The sequence below is a fragment of the Megalobrama amblycephala genome, linkage group LG24 (assembly GCF_018812025.1).
Source record: "Megalobrama amblycephala isolate DHTTF-2021 linkage group LG24, ASM1881202v1, whole genome shotgun sequence".
NCBI classification, from domain to species: Eukaryota; Metazoa; Chordata; class Actinopteri; order Cypriniformes; family Xenocyprididae; genus Megalobrama; species Megalobrama amblycephala.
In genome coordinates this window covers 17,903,692-17,917,901 of record NC_063067.1, presented here as the reverse complement: position 1 = coordinate 17,917,901, position 14,210 = coordinate 17,903,692, and the positions used below count along the sequence as shown (strand labels likewise).

The following is a 14,210-nucleotide window of genomic DNA, read 5'->3' as shown; positions in this document are numbered from 1 at the left end:
AAAAACAGCAAAAAATAAATCTTTACACTGATGCTGGTTAAGCTCCATAGAATCAGCGTCTTTTAAGCCACTACATCCAAAATCTTTCATCATGGACATGGGGGAATGGATTCTGACAGCTGGATCTGACATGGATCGTACAAAATGACGTTCTAGTTTTTACCAAACTGAGGCTGGCTAGTTCATGCCAATAGCCTAGTGGTCAGAACATTGACCTGTACTCTAGTGCTTTAAGACACCTGAGTTTTAGTCCCAGCTCATGTATGTTTCCTGACCCCGTCACCTCTGTTTCTTCCACTTTGCTTCCTGTCTACATACTGTCCTATCACAATAAAAGACAAAAACGGCAAAAAATAAATCTTTAACTCTTTGATGCACAACATGGGTCAAAAGAGACCCGACTGCGTTTTTCTATATCTTTGCAAGAAATTAATTTCATCATTCAGTATTCCAGGTATTCCTTAATTAACTTGTTTTTGATCATCACAAATCCTTTTTTTTTTTCATTTTTCATTTCTTACTTTTTGAATAAAAATCATTTTTGCATCACTACCCTTCTAATGCACAACATGGGTCTAAAATGACCCGTATTCATTCCCTATATTATTTCAATCATTGCTGAATCTTTGAAAGAAATGTATTTTATAATTTATTATTCCAGGTATTCATTAAATATCTTGTTTTTGATTTCCACAAATCATTATTTTTCCTTTCTAACTTTATAAACACAGTTTTTGTTCTACATCAATTGTGCACACATTGGTCAAAAATGACCCATATATAAATCTTTGATATTTGCACAGTTTTGCAAGTAGAAACATATTTACTGCAAAAAAAAATTATTCACCTGCCACACATTTTACAATTATATTCTATTAATTACAATATAATTGACTGTTTTTCCCCTCAGAATAATATACAGGTAAAATTTACCAGGTTTATGTTTTGGTTTAGGTTGGTTTTAGTTCTTGTGTTTCCAGTTCCTGTTTATTTCCTGTCTTCCTTAGTTGACCCAGTTTCCTAGTGTGACCTAGTTTCCAAGTTGTTTGTTACCCTAGCAACATATTGTGTCCACCTGCCCCTTGTTAACTCTCTGTATATATACTCCCTATTCAGTTTCTTATGTCTGTTTTAAGTGGTTGTTCTTTTCCTGTGTCTTGATCTCTCTCCTGGGTGTTTCTTAAATTTGAGTTATTGTTTTTTTGTTTGTTTGTTTGTTTGTTTGTTTGTTTACTGCTGCAGTATAAAAATGCAGCAAATAGATCCTGCTCAAATTCATTCTTGCTGCAACCATACCTTGACAAAATTACTTGAAAAAAAAAAAAAATACAAATAACATGATGAGTAAATGATTGGATTACTATTCCTTAAATATCAAGGAAATGAGCAAAACAGTTCATCTGTTTTGACTTTTTTTTTTTTTTTTTTTTTTTTTACATCTTTAAAGTAAAAACTTTTTTTAATGCATTCTGTGAGTTCAGCATTGACTTCTGTGGTATCAGAAGTGTGCTTTGAATTTTCATACACAGCCTGTATTATTCCATCAGATTAAAATGAATCTGTAAATGACTTCTCATAGACACAAATAATGAAACAAGCCACAGAATCAAACCCTTGTCAGTATCTCAAAAGGCATGTTGAGTTGGAGGGGGACAAAATGGGTTGCATAGAAGACATGAAGTTTTAGATTTCGTGCTCAACAGCTACTAATGACGCCTGATGTGTTTGTGTGCTGTGACTGCATTGCTAGTCAGCACCGGCTAAAAGCATATCATTATCCCTCTCAGCGCACCCTACACCACAGCGAGAGCTGAGAAAATTAGATGTCACAGACATGAAGAAGGGATACAGGATGCCTGTAACCATAGAGACCCTGCCCATCACAGAGGGGACCAGTTCAGGAGGAGGGACAGAGTCCTCGTAAGGGGCTTATAAGGGGACAGAGGACACAATCCTGTAGTTTCTGATGAATATATCTGAGAGTATAAGAAAAAATTATCCCAAATCTGGTAGTTTCAGTAGACACTGTCCACAATTTCTATTCTGTAGAGCACTGGGAAGACTTTGGCACCCTTCACACCTGGGATTAACATGTGTTTCATATCTACATAGAATCATTATCAAATAGTATAAAATTTTTAGCTAGATCCGAAAAGATATTGCACTTACTGTAAATATCATCATACAGAAACATCATCTTTATTTCCAAACATTTAATTTCTCACAATAATTTCTGTTATTTTTTATTCAATTTTAAAAAATTTTTAGTGGTGCAACTAAATGTTGTGTTGGTTCAAAAAGGCAGCAATTGAAATTACATATACGGAGTGTCTATTTACACTAAGTGCAAATACCATCCCTTTTTGGCAAACACTATTTACACTAGCTCCACCCACCAATGTCTGGTTGGGCCACTCAAGTTTTAAAAAAGATGCACAGATTTCAACGTCTTCAGTGGAGCAGCAGAAGAGAGTAAGGCTTGCAGATCTGGCTTACACCTTTTGCCGAGCTTGCATTTATTTTCAATAAAAATGAAAATAATGTTCTAAAAGTGGAAATAAACTGCGAACAAGTGTTTAATAATATTAAAAGTGTTTATTGGGTAGGGTTAGGGGAAGGTATAGGGAGGGTTTTTCTCCCAATAAGGCAGCATCCATTGAATAATTGTAATAAATATAATTACACTCTGATATTATTGCTTCCTGGAAATATACGAAAATACTGAGGTGCAAATAGTATCTGCCAATATAAAGTATAGATAGCATCTAATTACTATTTACTCTTATTGCAAAGAACTGATACTTTTACATGGTGTAAATAGAATCTATTGCTATTTTCACTTAGTGAAACTTAGTAAAACTTAAATAGCATCTAATTAGTGCAAATAGCCGCTGCCTTATATATATATATATATATATATATATATATATATATATATATATATATATATATATATATATATATATATATATGATTAAAAAGAATGAAATAAAACATGTTTCTATATTTAATTAGTTGAATTGTTTTGTGAAATGGAAAATAACAGTACTTGAGTTTAGTTACAAATAACAAAAAACGCATTAGCTTTACAATACAATTACAATCAATCTTTTTGCATTTACACTAGTAATTACTTTAATTGCATGTGACCCATTCATCTAAATGTTAATAATACCAGGTATGAAGGATATCTTTGAATTTTACATTACTTAGCAAAGTTTACAATAAACTTCATTATATTTTAAACCACAATAATACTTTAAAATAATCTCTATTTAAATTGCCTTTCTTTGTGAAATTATTAGCCAAGTAAAGTGAATCACAGAGCTCAATAATTACCCCATCAACAGAGTATTTACTGTTCAGTGCAGTGCGCACTAAATCACTGTGGTATTCTTTGAGAGGGATCCAAAATTTAGATAATTATTTTGATGATAATTTGAAAACAACAGCCTGTTTTTATGAGCCACAAATTTGTCGACATGTTATTGCAAGCCATGTTGTTTGCTGCTCCAGAATTAGCATAATTACTCTTTGACTAAGTGTGTTTATCTGGGGAACGGATCCAGATTCACGCTGGCCTCAGCATTAAGGGAAATGAAAGTAAAGCAGCATTTGCTAAAAGCTCTCCTTTGACATTGCGCTTGTGTAAGTCAGTATCACAGATAGTCTGCTAACAAGCAGAGTGGTTGTTGTAGCAGCAGCTCATTAGCTGTGCAATGACTCTGTCATATCCTGACTCCGTCTCTCGTGCTCTGTGCTGTAATTACCGAGAATGGACTGTGGAAAGAGGGAAGGCCACTAAACGCAATATTGACCGTCTTGTTTAAGCGCAGAATTGACCTGTGAGACATGTGCTTTAAATATCTCAATCACAGACGGCCACTTGTGGAACAGAGCAAGAAATGGTCCATCTTTAGGGAGTCTGTAAAAGATGCTGCAGAAGGAATGAGAATTTCATGTCATTTGCTGTAATGAAGTCATCACAGTCAAGACACAGACAAAACGACTGAGCATGAATAGAATGAGGATAGTTTGTTTGTGATGTCTGAAAAGGCTATTGTATTTCTAAACATCTGAAACAACACCCATGAGACAGAGAGTAGCCTACAAAAATGACATTATTCACATCCGTCTCCCAAAATCAAGGTTGTTATTGATTATTATCAACTAAGATATAAATTACCTGTGGAAAAAAATCTTTTCATTAACAAAAATAATCATTTTTAAATGAAAACTAAACTAAATTACATTGGGTTTTATATTATCTGATTTAGAATAGAATCAAAAAGTGTTTTGATGACAACTCAATACATTAGTCGACTCAAAATCAACTAGTCATTAGTCGACTGCCTAAAAATACATACATAAATACATGAATGAATGAAAACTTGGTAATATAATTCAAAAATATTTATCTAGCAATTAGATGTCCTCCAGTGCAGACCATTCAAGCAGATCCATAACTATTAAATTAAAGCTGAAGTGTGTCATCTGCAATTGGCCAACAGAACAGATTATCCCGTCCCAAACTCACGCCATTGGTTGAGCCAACGTTGCTGTGATGGGCTGGGGTGCTGAAATGAGCAAAGCAATTGTGATATCTCAATATTGTTTACACTTTTGAAGAGGAAATCAACTTACAGATAGCTTATTGTGTCTTCGTGAGCCTGGATAGGAGAAAATATTTTAACACTGACAAAATAAACACTTCAGATTTAAGGCCAATGATGGTGATGAATGAGGGAATCTCACTGTGAGAAGGTTAGAGAAACAACAACATAAGTGTCAGCAGTGCAGAAATTCATTCTGTATGAAATTGAATAATTCTGAGTTATGAAACTTTTTTGCATAAAAAACATTATTTTGAGAGAAAGTAATTATAAAGGCATTATATTGTGATGAGGTTTCTAGGTAGAAACTGTCTTTTATACACAATTGTAAGCCTGTTTCCAGCTTTCTTATTAGATTTCTGCATGTTTGAGAAAAAGAAAAGAAAATCAGTGGTGTAAACCAGAAATGCCATGGATAAACACAGGGAAATGCAGACTCTCTTGAAACTTGACTGTAAATAGCATGTGTCAAAGCCTAAAGGTAGCAGCAGACTGTGAACATTACTAATTGGCTAACTAAAACTAAAACTTACTAAGTCCAATCCATACATTAGCATATCAGATACAACACTTGTAAACATCTAAAGACTGTGATTTAGTTTTTGTCTTCATTGACATGTCCCCAGAGTCTGGCATTAAGTACACTTTATCATGTGCTGTGGGCCTCAGTACTGCCTTATATGTCAATCACAGCTAATCAAGTGATGGACTGCTGCAACATATCTATACAAAACATGTCACGGTGTGTATTGATTATGAGTGATCTTGAGGTTGTGATAAGAAAGAAATTAAGAAAGAAAGATTAAGGGGAATACTTGAAGTGAGGCCAAATGAAAAACACCATGAGTCCCCAGCTGCAGCTGGATGGCCTTTTAAACAGTACAGCTAATGATAGGGAAATTACTTGTGATAAATCGAGGCTGAATACCCCCGCATTGTGGTTCGCCCCGATGTCGGATTGCCATTACTCTTTCAATTTAGTCCTTGATGCATCTTTCACAGATTTAAGTCCCCATATGGCCTTTTTCGTTCTCCTGTGGGCCTGTGGCCGTTTGCCAAATCAGTGGCTCTGACACACAGCTCTGCACCAATGACGGAGGGTGAGGTGGCAATGACGAGAAATGGTGCCCAGGTGCAGCAATCACAGCTTTAGCGTAGAATTCAACTTGACATTAGTTTAACCACAGACCATTGAATAATATCTATCCTGATTACAAACAACAGGATACCCAGTTATCATCAGACACATAAAACACACCAAAAATGCATTAAGCACGCTCAACATTGTGCATTTCAAATAGACACTGGTAGAATGGAGATTAAAAAAAAGTTTTTGATACTGCCTGATGAAGCAAAGTTTTAAGAATTCAGACAATTTGATAAATTGAAGTTTGACTTCAATTTATCCACTTGTCTGAATTCTTAAAAAACTTTGCTTCATCAGACAGTATCTTTTTTTTCACAAAGACATACATACTTTTTGGGTGTAGTAGGCTATAAGAAGGCAAATTAGGATGCAGCATGTTTTCATAAGATTGGCTTTGGAAACGGACTACACTGGTTTCGCTGTATGTTTTCAAATCTTTAAAGGTGCCCTAGAACTAGTTTTAACAAGATGTAATATAAGTCTAAGGTGTCCCCTGAATGTGTCTGTGAAGTTTCAGCTCAAAATACCCCATAGATTTTTTTTAATTAATTTTTTTAACTGCCTATTTTCAGCCATAATTACATATGCACAGATTTAGCGCGCGGCCCCTTTAATTCTCGCGGTCCCCCGCCCACGAGCTCTCGACTGCCTTAAACAGCATTTAAACAAAGTTCACACAGCTAATATAACCCTCAAAATGGATCTTTACAAAGTGTTCGTCATTCATGCTGCATGCATGCATCAATTCCAGTGAGTATAGTATTTATCTGGATGTTTACAGTACATTTGATTCTGAATGAGTTTGATAGTGCTCCATGGCTAAAGCTAACATTACACACTGTTGGAAAGATTTATAAAGAATGAAGATGTGTTTATGAATTATACAGACTGCAAGTGTTTAAAAAATGAAAATAACGACAGCTCTTGTCTCCGTGAATACAGTAATAAACGATGGTAACTTTAACCACATGTAACAGTACATTAGCAACATGCTAACGAAACATTTAGAAAGACAATTCACAAATATCACTAAATATATCATGATATCACTAATCATGTCAGTTATTATTGCTCCATCTGCCATTTTTTGCTATTGCCTTGCTTACTTACCTAGTCTGATGATTCAGCTGTGCCGATCCAGACGTTTTGCCCTTGTGTAATGCCTTGAACATGAGCTGGCATATGCAAATATTGGGGGCGTGCATATTAATGATCCCGACTGATACGTAACAGTCGGTGTTATGTTGAGATTCGCCTGTTTTTCGAAGGTCTTTTAAACAAATGAGATTTACACAAGGAGGAAACAATGGAGTTTGAGACTCACTGTATGTCACTTCCATGTACTGAAATGCCGAGGTAAATTCAATTTTTCATTTGATGGCACCTTTAAAAATAAGTCGTTTGGTAATCTGACTAAGCTGGTTGCTCTGTATAGTTTCGATTACTTAGAAAGAACTGCCTAGGATTAATTCGGGCATCTGACTACAATGGTCACACTGTGTGTTGTCGATTCCTTAACCACTTCATAATTTGTTCGGAAATTGGAAAATTGTGTGCTTTGCTGTGTGTATTTTGATTCACTAAAGAGCACCGATGCAAAAGATTGATTTGTTTGGGAATCCGACTACACATCTCGTGCTAAAAGTTCTGCCCGTATATTTAGTAGCTGTGCTGCAGCATAATGATAATAAATAGTTTTGGATTGGTGGGAGAATTCTCTTTCCAGAACTGTTAAAGGGGACCTATTATGCCCATTTTTACAAGATGTAATATAAGTCTCTGGTGTCCCCAGAATGTGTCTGAAGTTTCAGCTCATAATACCTCACAGATCATTTATAAATCCATGTTTTAAATACCCATTTCTGACTACGGTCAAGAACAGGCTGTTTTCATGCGTGTGCCTTTAAATGCAAATGAGCTGCTGTGCCCGCCCTCTCTCTAGGATCACAGTTCCTGCATCAATCAGATTCTCTGCCAAATATTAAAGGTCCCGTTCTTCGTGATCCCATGTTTCAAACTTTAGTTAGTGTGTAATGTTGTTGTTAGAGTATAAATAAAATCTGTAAAATTTTAAAGCTCAAAGTTCAATGCCAAGCGAGATATTTTATTTAACAGAGGTCGCCTACATCGAACGGCCAGTTTGGACTACATCCCTCTACTTCCTTCTTTAATGACGTCACTAAAACAGTTTTTTGACTAACCTCCGCCCACAGGAATACACAAAAGTTGCGTTTGTAGAGTGTGTTTGTCGCCATGTCGTCGAAACACTGTTATTTTCATCCCGCAGTCCAATCACAGGGTCTGATTCCGGCTCAAATTGATAGGGTAAAATTAAAGACATGTTTACAATAACACTGAGCGCGTGCATCTCCACGTTATGGTAAGAGGCGTGACCTTTCCGGGCAAGATGCGCTAAACTGCTGTCGAATCACAACACAGGAACCGCTGGCACAATCAGAACTCGTTACGTATTTCTGAAGGAGGGACTTCATAGAACAAGGAAGTCATCAGCCTGTTTTTATGACAGTGGAAACAGCGGTATACAGATAAGTAAATTATGTGAAAAATACTGTGTTTTTTTACACGCGAAACATGAACACATGTTATATTGCACACTATAAACACAATCAAAGCTTCAAAAAAACACGAAAAACAGGACCTTTGACAAGGCATCTGCTTGGTTTTGATTATCATCTATATAGCAATCACTATCACGCATAGCATAGTTCTTCTTTCATCATTAAAGTTGATTATTTCCTCGCGTTTTAAAGCTATATCAGTTTAAACATCTAATGGATGCAAGCACACGCACACAGACAGCTGGCATTTGGGAAATATTTAGTTTTTTCTACTCACTATAGTACTCTACTGTTAAATTTATTTATCAATTTAAAACAAACTTTTATTGTTTACTTATTTATTTTACCTATTTCATTTGAACTTTTCCACAGACCCCCTAGCACTCTCTTGCAGACCCCAGTTTGAAAACTCCTGTGTTACTCTCACTGAGTGTGACAATAAGGCTTGGACACAGCCGAAGTTTCAATCTACCCTAGCACGCAAACTTTTGATGACTATCCAGAAAATAATTGAAGTGTCAGAAATTATGGCACATTTTGAGACCCCTGGTCAATGCGTTGATTACCCCTTCTTTCTGGTTTCTGACACCTGACCCAAAGGTAGTGGACACACCAATAAATTCTTGGAGAAAAATAAGAAATCCTGTTCTATTACAGAAAAAGCGTGCAGCTGCAAAGACTATTTCTTTTTGTTTGTTTGTCAGTTTATGACACAGTTAAACCATGGGGAAAATGATATGCTGTGAAACGGATTGTCTTGATTGTAGTAATTTCTTTTTCAAGCTGGGCAAATGGAAAGGTGGGTGATACTGCTGATTACCTTGTCATACGTTTTTTGTAGTTTCTGTGCCTTTACAGAGATCTTTGAGAAGTGTAACTACCAAAGCTGACAATGATTATAATTTTTGACATTGTTCTTTACATCCTTGTTGTTTTTATTTTTAGGTCACCTGATTGGCTTGCATGAATGAGAAAGATCAGTGTTAACACCAACACCTGATTTACTCCATCACATGACTCATCTCATGCTCATGCTCTTGAAACAACTACCCAACAGCATGTGTATTGGGTTTCTTATGTTGTATTTAACATTGAAGTACAACAGGATGAGTGTGATATTTCAGCAGGTTTTTCTCTCGTAGCCTAAAGTCTCAGTCACAAGTGTGATTTTGTCCCCTTCTGTTTCTTCATTGGTATTATTGATCTTGGATATGTATTTTGTCTTCACAGTGCTCCCGTTCTACATCAAAGTGACAGTACTGGCTGGCATCTTATCAGGATGCACTTCATTATATATGGTACAGCAAGCATTACTGGGCAGCTCAGAAGCAAGGTTCTGAGGCTCTGCATATGTGTATGTAAATATCCTTTTGTTAGTTTCATTGGGTTCTGTGCAAAATTGCTCTTGCTTGGATCCATGTGTTTGCTTGTTTCCAGGCTGAATCTGAGATCCTTTTTCAATACAAGGCTACACATAAACATAAAACAAGGCTAATGGGATGTAATATGTCTACCATGGCCTGATAGAATGATGAATTGTTTTAATTATAGTTCATATAATGCTTCATGCTGTCCTCGAGGTTCTAGTGCATACTCAGCAACAGAAGATGCAAATACTTGAATGGTGACTCATCTTCATATACTTGGAGGAAGTAAAGGAAGTAAAGAGCTCTAAACATGTTTGAATTAGACATGAGCTAACAGTTGCTGATCCACAGACAAGTATCTGGTCTCTGACGTAAAGTCACTTGCGAGTAAATGGATGTGTAGTGATTTCAATGAAACCATTGGAATGTAATTGTTTCACCTTTATTGGAATGGATAGTTGAGATGAAGGGAAGAGGATCAAGACATGACTTGGAACAGATTTTAACTCACAAACACATACTTCGATATTTGGAAAACATGTTTTGTATGTGTATATAACAGTAGCCATGTTCTAAATGTATTATAATAGTTAGATGTAACTACCCAAGGGGTTTGGCTGGTTAGCATAAGCCAGTTAGCCTCTGCTAGTAGTCTTTCTGTTCGCTCTCCATTGACAGACGTTCAAAAGAAGCCATGCGTTCTGATCTTTTTCTTTTTTTTTTACAAGCAAAATATAAATCACACAAATCAATTATTAAACTATGTACACTATATAACTTTTGGCCCTCTAGCGGATAAAAAATTAAGCTGAATGGTTATCCTACTGCTTATGAAAATTCACTACTAAGATTTTATATGTGTCACAAAATTGCTTTGACAGACCGGTTGAGGATCCAAATGCAGCTTTATTAGGGCAATCCAGAATCATAATCCATAAAACAGGCAACAGGTCAAAACACAGGGCAGATAATCCAAAAAGTCAACAGAGCAGAAAAACACAGGCTAATCCATGAAACCAGGCAGAAAGTCAAAACATGGATAACCAGAGCGAGCGATATCAGAAATGCAGTGTGACAATTACAAGACTTCGCAATAAGTGATTGAAAACACAAAGCTAATAAAATGCAAAAACAAACAAGTTAATCATGCACAGGTGGAATCGATAAGACCATAATTAATAAGACCCAAAATTTAGCGTGCTCTATGTCAGCCTTTTTCGCTCATTGTGACAATTAACATTTGGCACTCTCACACCGCACCGTACATCAAAGTAGCCAGAGCAACTTTTCTCTATTTATGGATATGACGAGACACTCACACTAGGTCTAAAATATAAACACTTATAATAGGCTTACAATAGTGAATCAGGGTAAGACAAAAACACTATTTTGAAGAAGGATTGATGTATTGACTTATTATTTGTGTTTTGTTAATTAAAAAAAAAAAAAAAAAAAAAGTTACATATACTGTACCTTTAAATACAATCCCCGCTAACAATTTTTGGCTCCCAGAACGTTAGTTTTTGGTTCCCAGAATGTTCTTTTTTAAGGTTTGTTTTTGGTTAGCCAGGAAAGTTTTCTTAATGGAAGTTTTAGTTTTTGATTTGTAGAACGTTATTCTAGCGTTCCCCTAACATTGTTTTAACGTTCCTCTAATGTTATTCTAACATTCTCCTAATGTTCTTCTAAAGTTGGTTCCCAGAATGTTAGTTTTTGGTTAGCCAGGAAATAAAATGTTAGTTATTCTAATGTTATTTTAACATTAAGGTTTGTTTAAGGTTTGTTTTTTGGTTAGCCAGGAAAGTTTTCTTAACGGAAATAGAGCGTTAGATTTGGTTTGTATAAGTTTTCTAACGATATTTTAACGTTCCTTTAATGATATTCTAACATTCTCCTAACATTCCCCTTACATTAGTCTTTGGTTTCTAGAACATTCCCCTTACATTGGTTTTTGGTTCCTAGAGTGTTCTTTTTTAAGGTTTGTTTTTAGTTAGCCAGGAAAGTTTTCTTAATGGAAGTTTTAGTTTTTGATTTGTAGAACGTTATTCTAACGTTATTCTAACGTTCCCCTAACGTTGTTTTAACGTTCCTCTTATGTTATTCTAACATTCTCCTAATGTTCTTCTAAAGTTGGTTCCCAGATTGTTAGTTTTTGGTTAGCCAGGAAATAAAATGTTAGTTATTCTAATGTTCCCCTAACGTTATTTTAACATTAAGGTTTGTTTAAGGTTAATTTTTGGTTAGCCAGGAAAGTTTTCTTAACGGAAATAGAATGTTAGATTTGGTTTGTATAAGTTTTCTAACGATATTTTAACGTTCCTTTAATGATATTCTAACATTCTCCTAACATTCTCCTTACATTAGTCTTTGGTTTCTAGAACATTCCCCTTACATTGGCTTTTGGTTCCTAGAGTGTTCTTTTTTAAGGTTTGTTTTTAGTTAGCCAGGAAAGTTTTCTTAATGGAAGTTTTATTTTTTGATTTGTAGAACGTTATTCTAACGTTCCCCTAACGTTGTTTTAACGTTCCTCTAATGTTATTCTAACATTCTCCTAATGTTCTTCTAAAGTTGGTTCCCAGAATGTAAGTTTTTGGTTAGCCAGGAAATAAAATGTTAGTTATTCTAATGTTCCCCTAAAGTTATTTTAACAGTTATTCTAACGTTCCCCTAACATTATTTTAATGTTCCCATAATGTTATTCTAACGTTCCCCTAACCTCTTTACTCCAATATCATTACCCCAATGTACGTCAGTAATCATCCAGCTCACCCTCGACCCAGTAATGAGACCAGATGATGAAAGTTAGCTGATAGTTAGCTATAAGTAATTATTCAATAAAGAAATGGATAAACGAATGTTAGTAAGTAAAATGAAATTAACATTCTGTAAGTTATTTGAGGTTATTTAAAAATATCCTCCCTGCAATGTTCTGGGAACGTTATTTTATGGTTGCTAAAAATAAAACCTAAAAAGATCTTTCACAGAGTGTTATTATTTGGTTCTCTAAAATAACCAAACAGGAACCAATTACTTAGGGGGATGTTCTGTGTTTGCTGGGATTTTTCTTTCCACAAGCTCATTGAGTGAAAACATGCTTATATCACTATACTGTATTTTAATTCTTGCATCAAATCATTTTAGTCACTTTGCAGCTTGTTTTTCCAAATTATGGCTTTTTTAAAAGAAAGAAAGAAAAAAAACTTGCCCATTTAAGCCAAACATTTTATAAATAGCATTAAAAAATCATAAATCTTTTCCCCTAAAACATGCAGGTACCCAGATGCCTTCAGAGGTTTCCAGTCAGAGAACTCAAGGGAGTCTCATAATTCAATGTAAATGGTTGTTTCCGCCTTAGAATCACTTCAGCTGTGTCCCAACAACCTGTGACCTCTCAAGAAAGCGTGATGACAGAGGTCAGCGCATTACACCTGACAACCACAATCAGCATGGGCATGTGCAGCTGGAAATTACCATTGTCATTTATGAGGATAATTATTGTAATCTCCTCATACATCAGCCATTACCAGCATAGTGTATTGGAAATGAGGGGTCTATTGCTTATGGAACATTTGTCGCTTTATTCACTTTGTCTCTCTCTCTCTCTCTCTCTCTCTTGCTAACCCTCTTTCTCTCTCTCTCTTTTTCTCACTCATACTGAAACCACCTTTTTATATCATTAAATAACCATCTCATTCTTTGCCAACAGGTTTAAATGAAAGGGACTGTGGCATTACAAAGGCATTCAGAATTAATTCTGCTCTCAGGGTAATTGGCACATGCGACGACAACAGGCTTTCAATGCCACCTGTTTTTTCATCACAAACATCTGACTGTGGCACACCGCATCTCATATATCTGAAAATGTCATAGGGCTGTAAATACTTTTTTTCATATAAGTGTGACTGTTCTACTTTTGCCTTTCATACATTTGCAATGTTAGGTCTCTTAGTCATTATCACAATACAGTCAAAAGTGAGCAATAATTGGTGTTGGAAAAGCCATTTTATAATATTAATTTGGTCCATTTTTACTGTTCAACAAGATGACTGATGAGTTTTGTTAGAGTCTATGCCTTTCTGTTCTTATTAATAAGAATATCCTATCATGTAGTGTCACTAGAATGTTAAGCTTGTTAAGTTTGTAGTGTTACAGTGAAACTATGTGCCGATAAATCTGTTTATCAGTATCCAAAATATACAGTGGGGTCCAAAAGTCTGCAACCACTAGTAAAAAATTCTATTGAGCAAATTTCTAATTTAGTATATTAAAAATTTTTCATGGTAATTATATTATTAGGATAGTAATTTGAGTAAAAAGTTCAATCAAAAAAATAAAATACATTTCAGAATATCTTTAGTCCACATGCTCAGTGTCACAAATGTGCTTATTTGAGCAGTGACCTTATTTTCTTATTTTTGCATATCATTTTTTTTTTTTTTTTAATATCTTAAAACTTTATGTTTTCCAAATTTTTTACAATGTTTTTTTTTTTCCAGTGTTTGGA

At 35.2% G+C, this 14,210-nt stretch overlaps 1 long non-coding RNA gene across 4 annotated transcripts in view; it reads left to right on the top strand.

Moving 5' to 3' along the window:
* The window catches only part of LOC125260678, a 26,810-nt gene extending 12,600 nt beyond the window's left edge, over positions 1-14,210 (top strand). For 2 of the 4 annotated variants that reach the window (XR_007183104.1, XR_007183107.1), the window contains exons 3-4: positions 8,712-9,138; positions 9,285-14,210. This is a non-coding gene — a long non-coding RNA (uncharacterized LOC125260678). The remainder of the gene's footprint in view (positions 1-8,711; positions 9,139-9,284) is intronic. The other 2 variants (XR_007183106.1, XR_007183105.1) reach the window with 2 other exon arrangements.